Source organism: Equus caballus, chromosome 9 (assembly GCF_041296265.1).
Source record: "Equus caballus isolate H_3958 breed thoroughbred chromosome 9, TB-T2T, whole genome shotgun sequence".
Taxonomy (NCBI): Eukaryota; Metazoa; Chordata; class Mammalia; order Perissodactyla; family Equidae; genus Equus; species Equus caballus.
In genome coordinates this window covers 82,854,554-82,867,347 of record NC_091692.1, presented here as the reverse complement: position 1 = coordinate 82,867,347, position 12,794 = coordinate 82,854,554, and the positions used below count along the sequence as shown (strand labels likewise).

Here is a 12,794-nt window from a genome sequence, read left to right as displayed (position 1 = left end):
TGCCTCTTCAGCCCAAAAAGGCTGCCAACACACCAAGCCTTTATGACCTGTCCCCCTGCTGATTTTTCCAACCCTACCTCCTCTATCTGTTTCTCAAGTTCCTCAGGCCCCAGCCCCAAACACCAGTCACATTTGCCAAACTCGCCCAGCCCTCTCATGCCTCCAGGCTTTGCAGTTCTTGCTTTAGCCAAGAATGCCCTTCCCACCACCTCTTCTATGTATTGAAAGTCTGTCCATCCTTCAAACCCAAGCTCAAATCCTCCCCTTTCATGAGGCTGCCACAGTTTCTTCAACTGGGATTAGTCACTTCCTTTTCTTCACTTCATAGTACTCAAACTCAGATTTTTTTTCACTTATAAGATAGGTAATAGTAATTCTTACTTTACAGAGTGGCTGAGAGAGTGAACGGAAACAATGTGTGAGAGTATGCTGAGAAAAGTGTAACAGACTGTGTCAACATGAATTCATACTGTGACAGTTCTTCCCTTCAGGAGAGCACATTTCACTCTGACTGATACTGTGGTTTGCTGTGTACTTTCCTCCCTTCCTTGTGTCAATTAGGGTGGTTTTGGTTGCACAAAGAAATTCTGCCTACCTCAAGAACACTCCCTATAAAAAAAAAAATGCAAAGGGAATATAGAGATTGCATATCAGTTAAGAGGTACATTTGGCTGCAAGTAACAGAACCCCCAAACACAGTGGCTTAAATTAGCAAGGAATTCTCAGCAGGAAGTCCAAAGGGAAGTTGTTGCCTCATGTCACTAAGCAAGACTGATGTCTCTTCAATTCTCTTAACTTATCTTCATGCTCATAAGATATCTGCCACAGCAGCAACCATCAGGTTTGCAGTAGGAAGAAGGAGAAAAAGGAGAAATGTCCCCAGTACATTTGCATCTCACTGGCTAAGCCACATGGCCACCTCTAACTGCAAAGAAGTCTGGGAAAGGGAGCTTTGAGCTTTCCGCTTTCTCGAGTAGAGAAAGCGTATCTTGAAGGGAGTTGGAATGCGTGCTGAGTGAACCAACCTATAGTATCTGCCGCAAGGAAGCTCTCAGAAAGAAGGAAAAACTGAACACCCAGATGGAGGAAACTAATGAGCGGTTATCTTCACCAGCTCGCTCAGTGCTAGCCATTTTCAGTTCTTGGGTCACAATTTACACTCCCATAGTGTGATTTTCCAGTTTGAGGCAAATGCCCACCCCTTGGCCAGAGGAGCACAGGGACTTTGATTGACAAGCCCCCTAGTGTGTCACGCATGAGAAAAGGGGAGATCCCAAAAAGACAATGAGAGAGCTGGGCAGATGAGAAACAAGTCCTTAGGTCTCTTATTAGGATGTGAGCTCTCCAGAGACAGAACCCCAGATTTTCTCATCCGTGAATCTGCAGCACGATGATGCGCTCAGCAAACCCGTTGTGACTTGAATGATTTCATTCTTCAGCCAGTGGCCCTTGGTTCTTTTCTCCCTTTTGTTTTGATTTGTGTCATTCCTATGTTTGTGCTCATAGACAGCACAGGTCTTGAAGCCAGACAGACTGGGATGGCATTCCGGCTTCACTAACCCTTTCTCTGTGGCCTTGGTCAGGATCCTTTATGTCTCTATGCCTCAGTTTTCCTACTTGCAAGATAGGAAGAATTAAACCAAGCTCACGAGGTTGCTGTAAGAGTTAACCAACATCGTGCACGTAAAGGATCTCGCATAGTGCATGGCACATGGTAGGCATCCAACATCGATGGTCTATTATTATTTTTATGCGGGTATTTTAAGCAATAAGGGTACAATGAATAACTTTCTGCATCTAACTCCCCAATCTTTTCGGTTTGGATTCCTACAGATTGCAGGTTAGATATCTGAGGAGGGAACAAAGTTCTAATCTTTCTCTTTCGTCCTAAATATAGTTGGCTCTTCTCTGTGTGTTCTGTCAGCTCAGCAAGTCCCATCTAGGGAACTAGGAGATTGTGAAAGCCAATCTTTCCAAACAGGGGTCAAATGTTCTTCTTTACCCGAGAGTAACTTGCAGAAGATGCACATGAAGATAGAGGGGCGGCCTAGGAGCATGGTCTTCTCACCCAGGCTGGGGTCTGATGTCTGGAGCCTCAAGGATACAGGGCAACTGGCACATTATGGATCCTAGAGAGAAGGGATATTTTTCTCATCTTTATTTATGCAACCATTCAAGTCATCTGAAAGACATTTGCGAAAGTACCAGCTCAGAAACTGGAAAATGCAGGAAATGCAGAAGGAATTAAGTGTGCCTGCCCCTAGCGATCTCATGGTCAAGCAATTTGTTGAAATCTTCAAGCATTCCATAATAATAATGTTTACTGAACACTTATTAAGTGTCATCCACAGTTCTAAAGCTTTACATACATTATTCAATCTTCATCCTTATCTTAACTTCATGAGATAAATACTTTCTCTCCATTCTGCTAATGAAAACATTGGGGTACCAAGAGGGTAAATAACTTCTCTGGCCTCTTTAGAAACTCTCTATCTGGAAAACTTTCCATTGTTGCCCCTGGTGTTGGGGGGCATCTAACATAAAAGGGGTCACTGGTTGTCATAGAAATAGCAAAAGAACCTAAATCCGGTGGCACTTTGCTGCTGTCAAGCTGGTAATCCCCCCACACCCCCAGACCCTCTCATGTCCTTCTCCGTGCACAGGTTGTTCTCTCCCCGAGAAGGTCATTCCCACCATCTTCTCTGCGTAGCTACACTCTACTCATCTTTCAAAGCCCAACTCCACTGCCGCCTCTATCAAGAAAACTTCCCAGAATTCCCCCACCACGAAACCTAGGCATGATCTCTCAAACCTCTGTCTTTGTCCATCTCTGTTGACCCTTACATTCTACCAAAAGTTAGGATTGGCTGTGTATTTGGTGTATTTGCCTGTATTCAGTGAGTTTTCCTCCAAAGCAGACACCGTGCTTTAGTCAACTCTCCATCTCCAGGGCCTGGCTTTCATGTCTGGATTAAATGAGTACTAAACCCACGGTGCCTGGCTCATAGCAAGCCCATGGTGGGTGCTTGGCAGCCATATGCAGAATGGAACTGGGTGTGGAAACTGACAAAATGAGACACCGTGTGGGGAAACACTTGCATCTCGGAGTGAAGCATGCTAAGGAGACGTCAGCAAGTACTGGGAGCAAGAAAGGCCAGGATGTTAGACAACAAAGACTTTCCAAGATTTAGCAGACTTTGCCCTCCAACTTAACCAACTGTCCTCTCAAGCTGCTGGATTCCCCAGTTGCCACGCACAGTGGACGAAAAGCAGAAGTCATATTATTATTTCGTGCAACTGTTGGGGAAAACCACAGCTTCTATTCCTATGTCTTCCACACCCTGTTCTGCCATTCCCTCCCCATCCAACTTTTTCCCCCCATCCACAGGAGAAAATCTAAGTGTACCTCACCTTAAAAGCCTATTTCGTGAAAATCCAGATTCACCAAGAGTATAAGTCATTTAGGAGTAATGATTTGCTTTGCCAGAAATCATTTACTTTAAAAAAAGATTCTCTAAATGGGAAATTACCAACATGGTGCGCTAAAAGTGCACAGTTTTCAAAGACTCAACACATAAGTTTGTTTTTCCCTAAACACATGCCAGGTGCACTGCAGGGTCAGCAGAGTTGGTGGTGGAGTGATGTTGAGGTGAACTAGCACTGGGGAGGGCTCCTGAGAATCTGGAACTTGACTCCTCCCCTCAAAAACCTTCCTATGCAATGCCTCTAGAGTTGATTTTCACAAAATATGTGCCTTGAGCTGATCCACCGGAAGTAAAGAGTTCCTATGATCAAATGAGTTTAAAAAGTGTGCATGCTCTGTCCTGCCTTTAAAGATCTTGATCACCATTTGTTTATTCAAGACTCTAAAGAACCCAAAAGTAAAGCAACTTGTTTCACTTCATTTAACCTCATTGATATAAACTTACTTGGCCACAGAACTCTTTTATTACAGAACTTTTAAAAACATTCCATAGAATTCCTTTCCAGAAGAGGCTATCTCAAGAAAGACAGTAAAATGAAGTGGGTAAGAGCCTGGTGTCTGTGGCCAGACAGCCTGGGTTTGAGTCCCAGCAATGTCGCTCCCTCTCTGTGACACAAGCGCTAAGCTCTACCCATGCTCTGTGCTTTCATTTCCTCATCTGCAAAATGTTGATGATAAGACAACCCACCTCATCAGACAGGGTGGATGTGAGAATTAAAAGTATTAACACATGGAGAGTTCTCAGGATGGATTCTGTCTACAGTTAACGCTCCATAAATGTCAGTTACGGACACACTTGTTTAGAATGTAGGGCTCGCATATTACCTAACAACATGAAGACACAGTATTAAACATCTCAGAATATTCTTCCAGCTCAGCCCCAAATTTCTGGGAAACAAAGTGTAATGTGATGATACTCGGAAAGTAGAGGTACAGCCAAGAAAAGATGGGGTGTAAGGAAGACATGAGCAGCTCTTGGTGGTGATACATGATGACTCCCAAACAATGGAAGAGAGGACGGAAGTAGTCCAGGGTTCTCGGTAACTAGCGTGGCCTGTGGAGGACAACTGCGGAGAGTAAAGCCCATCACGCCACATGCACATTGTGTGATCCAAGACAAGAAACCTAACCTCTCTGTGCCTGGGAATTGGAATAGCACTGACCTTTTAGAATTCTTGTGAGGATTAAATGAACAATTAAGTGAATAATGGCTGTCTTCTAGCAAGTAGAGGTAGCCCTGATTATTCTAGTCTTAAAATGGTGATGTCTGTGTTTTTGCTCTTACCTTTGTTTGTTTGTTTGTTTGTTTGTTTGTTTGTTTTTGGAAACACATAGACTCACAGACTCTTAGAGCTAAGGGGTACCTGAGAGGTGCTGGTCCAGAGCAACATCTTTTTTGTGCTGACAAGGAAACGGGGTCCAGAAAGAGAAAGTGGTTTCCCCCAGGTCACATGGCAAGTGAGAGGTGAAGGGAAGAAGCATGTAGAAAAAAACTGGGTAACCGTTCCCTGACGGTGCAGGCTCCTGGGGAGGAAGTGGGTCTTTAGAGAGAATGGCAGGAAGTTGGCATGCGCTCCAGGAGGGCAGAGGACAGCTGTTTGGGAAAATGGTCCAAAACCAAATGGTGTTCCGTTGGGCCATTTCATCGCGGCAGTGCGAGACTGTCTGACCGTGGGCAACGGAAAGAACAATGATGATTTGTTGTGCAGCCTTTGAAATGTTTACCATCAACATCATCTCAATTAATGGCATCCTGCTATCAAACTGACAGGGTAGGTGTTGTCATCCTTATTTTTTTTTTTTTTTTTTTTTTAAAGATTTTATTATTTCCTTTTTCTCCCCAAAGCCCCCCGATACATAGTTGTATATTCTTCGTTGTGGGTTCTTCTAGTTGTGGCATGTGGGACGCTGCCTCAGCGTGGTCTGACGAGCAGTGCCATGTCCGCGCCCAGGATTCGAACCAACGAAACACTGGGCTGCCTGCATCAGAGCGCGCGAACTTAACCACTCGGCCACGGGGCCAGCCCCTGTCATCCTTATTTTTTAAGATACTCAGAGAAGTTAATGACAAGCTGGTCAGCAGCTCAGAGAAGACCCAAAGTCAGCACTTCCTGACTCCATACTCCTGCTCCAGTGAGCCGCGCCTGACCCAGAGCTGCCCACCCTACGTGCATAGGACGATAACTCTACTATTTGGATTCACCATAGACTTCAATCTCTTACAGCCACAAAATCATTCTCTCCTAATGTCCCTCCAGCTCATGTCTCCAGTCCCACCTTCTAAGGAAACTTCTCTGACCAGCCCAGTCCACCAAGCCCTCTATCTTCCTCTGAACACTTCTAGGGGTTGCCGTCTACACCCTGATGGACACTTGTCAACCACAGTCTGGTTTCAGAGGAGAAAGGCTCAGCATCTTATCATTCAAATTCCAGGTTAGCCGACAGTCCCTACATACCTACTATGTGCCAGGCTCCGGGTCAGATAACTTCCCCACCCAGTCTCATGTGATTGTCACAGTCCCCCAAGAATGCAGGGTTTGTGGTGCCCATTTTGCCAAGGAGAGACCAGAGGCCTCAAGGCCTGAAATAAGTCGCTGTATTAGTTTTCTATTGTGGCCATAAGAAACCACCGCAATCTGAGTAGTTTACATAGCACAGATTTATTTTCTTGTAGGTTTGGAGATCAATTTGCGGCGTCAGAAGGGCTGTGTTCCTCCCTGGAGACTCCAGAGGAGAATCAATTTCTTTGCCTTTCCCAGGTCTAGAGGCCATCCGCTGCTTGGCGCATGGCCCCCTTCCTCCGTTTTCAAAGACAGCAACTGAGTCCTTCTCACAGTGTATCTCTGACTCTTCTTCTCTCTTGGCATCTCTCCGTCCAACCACAGCCAGGAAAGATTCTTCACTTTTAACAACTCATATGATTGGATTGGACCCCCAGGATCGTCTGGGATAATCTCCTTGTCTCAGGGTCTGTAGCCTTAACCGCATCTGCAGTCTCTTTTGCCGCATAAGGCAGCATGTTCATAGGTTCCAGCGATTCAACTGTGGGCATCTTCGGAGGGCCTTCATCCTGCCAACCACACTTGCCTAGGACCACGTTGCTAATGAGTTCGGGAGCCCCAGGTGGGCCCCTATCTCATTCCCATGGTCATTCTTTCCCTGCTCTATTCCACTCTCCCTATGGTACCAAGTCAGCAAAGTTTATTCATTCAATCAAACAAATTCATTAACTAACTAATTAATTAACCCACATATGAATATTCTGACCAAGACAGGCACTCAGAGGAATGATAAGCAAAGGAGATTAGCAGAAAGAGCACAGACTTTGAAGTTATGAAGTCTTGGATTCAAGCCCTGGTTCTGCCCCGAGGGCATGATCTTGGGCAAATTATTTACCCTTTCTAAACCTCCATTTCCTCCTCTGTAACATGCAGACGAGAATATTAATCTCGTAGTGCTGTGGGCATTAAATGAGACAGCGCGTGTAAGATGTTTCCTGACACCCGGGAAATATGGAACAAATAGTGGTCATCCCATGAGGCCACTCATCCCATGAGGCCCATGTGAGGAACGGAGCACAGGGGAGGTGGACTTGCCCCTCTGGAGGTGATGAGCATTGTTTCAGAGCCAACAAGAAGGGATTGGGAACTTACAGTGGTCAAGGAGAGTGGGACTCTGGGCTTTCATTAGTTTAAGGGGGTAGGAGCCTGGAATTTCATTGGACTAGGAGAATAAGGTCATGCAGTCACCTCAGCCCCAAAGGAACATAAGGTGCAGATCTGAGGCATCTCTCTGTTAAGCCCCAGATTTATGGCCATTCCTTCCCAACAGGCCTGAACTTTTAGAATCAGGTGGGCAAGTTATGGCCTCAGTCGAGTAACCGAATCTCAGTTTCCTCACGGCTACAATAGGAATAACAGTTATCATCTCCTTCACTTTCTACGAAGATTATGGATGTGAGCGATGCATATCCCCACAGCAACCCTAAAAGGTAGATATTATTATTCCCATTTTAAGGATGAAGAAACTGAATCTCAGACAGAAACAATCACTTCCATGAGTTTGCACAGCCCGTGGGGTGATAATGACGTTGTTGATTATGAGAACAATAGCAACCACCATCTCATGTGGACGCTGAGCCAATTATGTAACCTGTCCTGTGTTTCAGATACATCGGTGGTAGCAGTGGGGTAGGTCTATTCTCATTGTGATGGTCCCTCTCTGGGTTCCTGCTTCTGCTCTTGCCTTCCATGTTCTCCATTCAACAGCCAGAGTGACCCTTAAATCGTTATCACTTCTCTGTTCCTCCAAAGGTTTCCCATTTCACTCAGATCAAAATCCAAAGCCACTCCCGCGGCCTTCAAGAGCTGTTCTGCTGCCTCCCTGACCTCGCCTCCTCCTCTCTCCTGTCATTTGCTCCACTCCACTCCAGCCACTCTTCCCGGAATGCACGCTCCCACCTCCAGGCCTTTGCTCTTGCTGTTCCTCTCCCCGTACATCTCCCAGTCTCTGCTCAAATGTCACCTTTTCAGTGATGCCCTCCTTGACCCCCTTTGTCAAATAGCTCCCATACCCCACCCCATCACCTTTTATCTCCTTACCCTGTTTCATTTTTCATCTAAACAAGCACCACCACCTGATAAATTGGGGTCGTCCATCTCTTGGTTTGTCATCCATCTCTTCCCGTAAGAATATTAGCTCCCTGAGGGCAGGGGCATTGCTTGCCTTATCACCTGCTGCATCTTCATTGCTTAGACCAGGGCCAGGCACACAGTAGGTGTCCTATGCATGGCTGTTGCATAAGAAAATGAACTACTAGGCTCTGTTGCACATCGTGGGCAGAGGGAGGAAGAACGCAGAAAGCAGGGGCTGAGCAAAGCGGGAAGGGGCGAGAGGGGGAGGCAGAGCAGTTGTGAAGGAGGAACGGCCAGGGCTGCTGACAGCTGCCCGCGGGTGCCCCTGGCCCGGCACAGCTGGGTGCAGATGCTGATCTTCCCGCTTCTCCTCCCCAAAGTGGAGAGCACTCCGGAACCACCCAGAGCTGAGCCCCGCCCCAGAGCAGGCAAGAGAACCGAAAGCCAGACCTGGAGTCTTCAGAGGTGAAGCAAGCCTCAGAGAGCCTCTGGTCGGCTGATTCACTGCTTTGTCTCCAACAAAGAGGTGAAGGAAAGGAGGGCGCTGGGAGTTCAGCCCAAGAAAAGGAAACTCAAGCCTAACAGAGCATTGACCACGACAAGAACAGCAGACATAGCCATAAGGGTCCCAGCAGAAAACAGAATCTACCCCAGATGGTGCAGATGAAGAGCATTTAATAAAGGGCCCATTTACAGATGTGGATGGGACCTGAGGCTCCCGGGGCCAGCGGTGGTGTGAAGCCATCACACCCGGAAAGGAGCAGGGGGAGGAGGCAGTGATGCTGGAGGCTTCAAAGAGGGTGGTGGGAACTGCCGTAGTGGAGAAGCACGGCTGCCGCCACAGATGCGAGGCTCCCTCTCTGCCCTCTGGGCTCCTGCCAGAGGCCTCCAAGGCCAACCTCAACCAGGTTGGTTGACAGGGAGCAGGGGAGATGCAGTGTCAGGGTCAGCCTCCAGGGCACAGAGCAGGGTGGGAAATGGATCCGGGTGAACCACAGAGAAGAACCAGCAGAGCTTTTCCCACTGCTTGGTGCAAAGCCCGGCACAGACTAGATCCTCAGTATGTGTTTGTTGAATGACTGAGTTAATAAATGCTTGCCAGGCATCCCCCAGCCCCAACTCCCAGCATCCTCCACAAACTGCTTTGTCCTCAATACTCAGCACAAGCACCAAAGGTGCTTAAAAGCTTTCACAGACACACACATACCCACACTCCTCTTGAGTTCTTACTATGTGCTGGGCATGGCTTAAGCCCCTTATATTCATGGTATCATTTACTCCCTATCAGGTGAGTTTGCTGTCCCGAATTTTCAGATATGGAAACTGAGCCTCAAAAATGTTAATAGCTTTCCCAAGATGACTCAAATAGTGAGGGGCAGAGCCAGGGCCCCAGCCCAGGCGAGCATAACTCAAAGGTCTATGCCCTCAAGCACCACATTCTGCATCCCTGAGCCTCACATGGGGCCTGCCAGGTGATGGGAAGTTATCAAATAGTGGCCAAAGGGAATTCTCCCTACGGTCTCCATGCGGGTGGGAGATTATGAGCCCAGTTCTGCACAGCAGCTGTCTCCAGTCCAAAGTTACTGGATGCAAAACGGATTGTTCTCGGCTGGTTTGAGATGGTCCCCACAAGCAGGCTTCACTCTGACTCTGGGATAACCAGTGATGTGCTTGCCTCCCTCCCCACTCCCTACAGAACAATCATTGAGGACCCTGTCGGCGCTGGCCTGGGCCCCCGCACAAGCTGATCAGCTGGAAGTTCCCACTCCTGTGGCTAGAGTCTGGGGGAGTTGGTGATGGGAGACACAATGCTGGGTTCGTAGAAACCAACCTACTCAAAACTCAGAAAATGAACCCAGAAAGAACACTGCCTTGATGGTGCAACTCTTGTTTGCCTACCATTTGACTTCTAGCAGGAAGTATTTTTAAAGGGTATTTTTCTCCCTTGCTGGCCAGTTCCTCATTGAGAAACTCTCTTTTGTGACACTTGGACGTCTTAGCTCCCAAAGTGATGATGGGACTTTTTTTTTAAATTTCCACTTCCAGGTTTGGATTCACTTCTTCATTCATCTGGAAGAGCAGAAAGGATTTCCAAATGCTTACCAAACATCTCCTCTGAGCACAGAAGGCTGGCCTTGTCCCAGACCCTGACTGTCACCTCTCGGAACCACAGGACGGGATGTTTCCACCTCCTCTTCCTCTGCCCATCCCCGACTCACGCACTCAGCGCAGTTTATCAGCCCCTCCATGTACCCCCATACGTTATGAAGCAACATGATAAAATCTCCTGTTGGGTTTGGTAAGAAATAGAATGTAACCTGATGTTGAAACCATAGTGGGCTTCAGAGCTGAATGGGCCCACGATGATGCTGGAAACTTCCTTACTCCCTGCCCTTCCTGGGGACCAAGAAAACAGAAACCATGACCTGTTATGGTGGCCCATGGACAGAGTCCCTCAAGTCCCTTATACTGCACATTTACCCTATCACCAAGCTGTTAGGCCCTCTGTGCTTCAGTCCTTTCGATGACTACAGGGTATAAGCTCCTGCTTACTCGGCTAGCCTCACCTCCTTTTCCTTTACTCAATCTCCGTGCCAGACAACATCATCCTTCCTTTGCTTATGCTGTTTCGTCTTCCTGGAATGCCTTTCTCCCTCAGGCTTTCTCTGGCCAGCTCCTACTTAAGTTGGAAAACAGAGCTCAGACTCACCCTGAGCATCATTTCCTGAGCCCCAAGCTATGCTGCACCCCTTTGGAGCCCCATGCTTCCCTCCACCTCAATCTTTACCACCTTGTGTTGAAAACATCTGCTCTCTGGCCTACTTCCCACAGTAAACTCTGAGGTCTGGGAAGACCTTGTCTGGCTCCTCCCTGATTCCTCGAGCCCAGCACAGGGCCTGACATATAATGGGTGCTCCAGGGACCACTTTCTGGAATCTGGCTCAATATGCTTCATTCGCCCTCATCCTCATGTGAATTGGCGCAGCCCCTGCACCAGAGAAACAGGAACTTGGAGATAAGTACAAAGAGACCCAATCCCCTCAGCCCACAGGCTCTCCCACCTTTTGTGGTGGGTTGTGAAACAGAGAGAGGGCAGCCTAGAGTGGGGCCCCATAAGCTGTTAGGGGTGGGAGCCCCTGGGGCAAGACGGTTCCAGCAAGGAAGCAGGTGGCCCATGTGCTGTAGGCTTCATGGGTCCAAAACCATCCATCCCACCAGGAATCCCAGCAGTAGATCAACTTTCCTTTAGCTCTAATCTCTCACCCTGATTAGAATGGAAAGCCCCATGGTGTGGACGTCTAAGCTGTCTTTATCTCTACAGCTTTCTTTATAATCACAAGTGATATACCAGAACCTGTGCCCAAGATCTCATTTAATTTCATAACAACTCCCCAGTTTAAAGATGAGGAAACTAAGAAAAATTAAGTTGCCCAAGATCACACATCTCAGAAACGGTAGAGCTGGAATCCAAGCCCAGGTCTCTCTGGCCCCCTGGCCCTTTGACTTTGACCCAAAAGGTTAAATGGTCTGCTTGAACAAGGGGTCAGTTCCCTGGACAGGAACCAGGAGACCCCCCCCCCATGTGACTGTGGCCTGGTCACAATCATTCTGACCCTTGATTTTCTCATCATTTCCCTCTAAGCCCAAGTCTACACTTGACGCACGACACATTTAGCATCACTTTCCCTACAGAGCCTCTCCCAACTGTTCCATGTCATAGGCAATGGAGAACTAAGCAGTCCGTCCTTTGTGCTCCCATTGGCCCCTTGGTCCCAGCACCCAGGTATCAGTTAGTTATCACTGTGTAACAAACCACTCCCAAACTCAATGGCTTCAAACCAGTAATCAGAAAACATTGTCTTGAAGAGCTAGATAGTAAACATTTTAGGCTTTGCAGATCAGTCTCCTTTGCAACTGCTCAGCTCTGCCTTTGTAGCTCAAAAGAAACTATAAACAATACACAAATAAACAGGTGTGCCTGTATTCTAATCAAACTTTATTTACAAAAACAAGGAGCTGGCAGGCTCACAGGCCATAGTTTGCCAATCCCTGCTTTGAGCAATAAGCATTTATCATTACTCATGAGTCTATGAGTTGCCTGAACCAATCTGCTCACCTGGGCCAGAATCCACTGATCTTGGCTGAGCTCACTTGGGCATCTGTGGTCAACTGGCCAGATGCCTAGTGGTTAGCTTGTCTAAGGTGCTTATTTGCAAACTTAAGAGTTGGCCTGCTATCAGCAAAGGTGACAGATAACTGGGCCATGTGTCTCTCTTCGTCAAGGAGGCTAGCCTGGGTTTATTCTCCTAGAAGCTCTACAGGGTTCCTAGAAATGGTGGAGGCACGCAAGGCCAATTGAGTTCTAGGCTTAAAACTGGTCCACCAACACTGGCATCACATTTTGTTGACAAAGCACACCACAAGACCAGCCCAGATCTAAGGCGTAGGGAAACAGCCTAGGTCTCTTGATAGCAGGAGCTAGGAAGTAACATCAAAAAGCATATGGATGTAGCACAGGCCAAAGAATTGTGGCCATTTCCACAGTCATTCCGCCATAGCCAGTTGCACTTGTGTGTATGTATTTGTTACATGTGTGCCTCCCTCTTTTTAGACTCTAAGCCCCTTAAAGATGAGTTTCTATGTCTTATTCATCTTTGTATCTCAGTGCCTATCAC

General features: G+C 47.4%; 1 long non-coding RNA gene across 1 annotated transcript in view; it reads right to left on the bottom strand.

Annotated features, from left to right (window-relative positions):
- The window catches only part of LOC138915614 (uncharacterized), a 73,257-nt gene that overhangs the window by 37,654 nt on the left and 22,809 nt on the right, over positions 1-12,794 (bottom strand). The gene's annotated exons all lie outside the window — the stretch shown is intronic.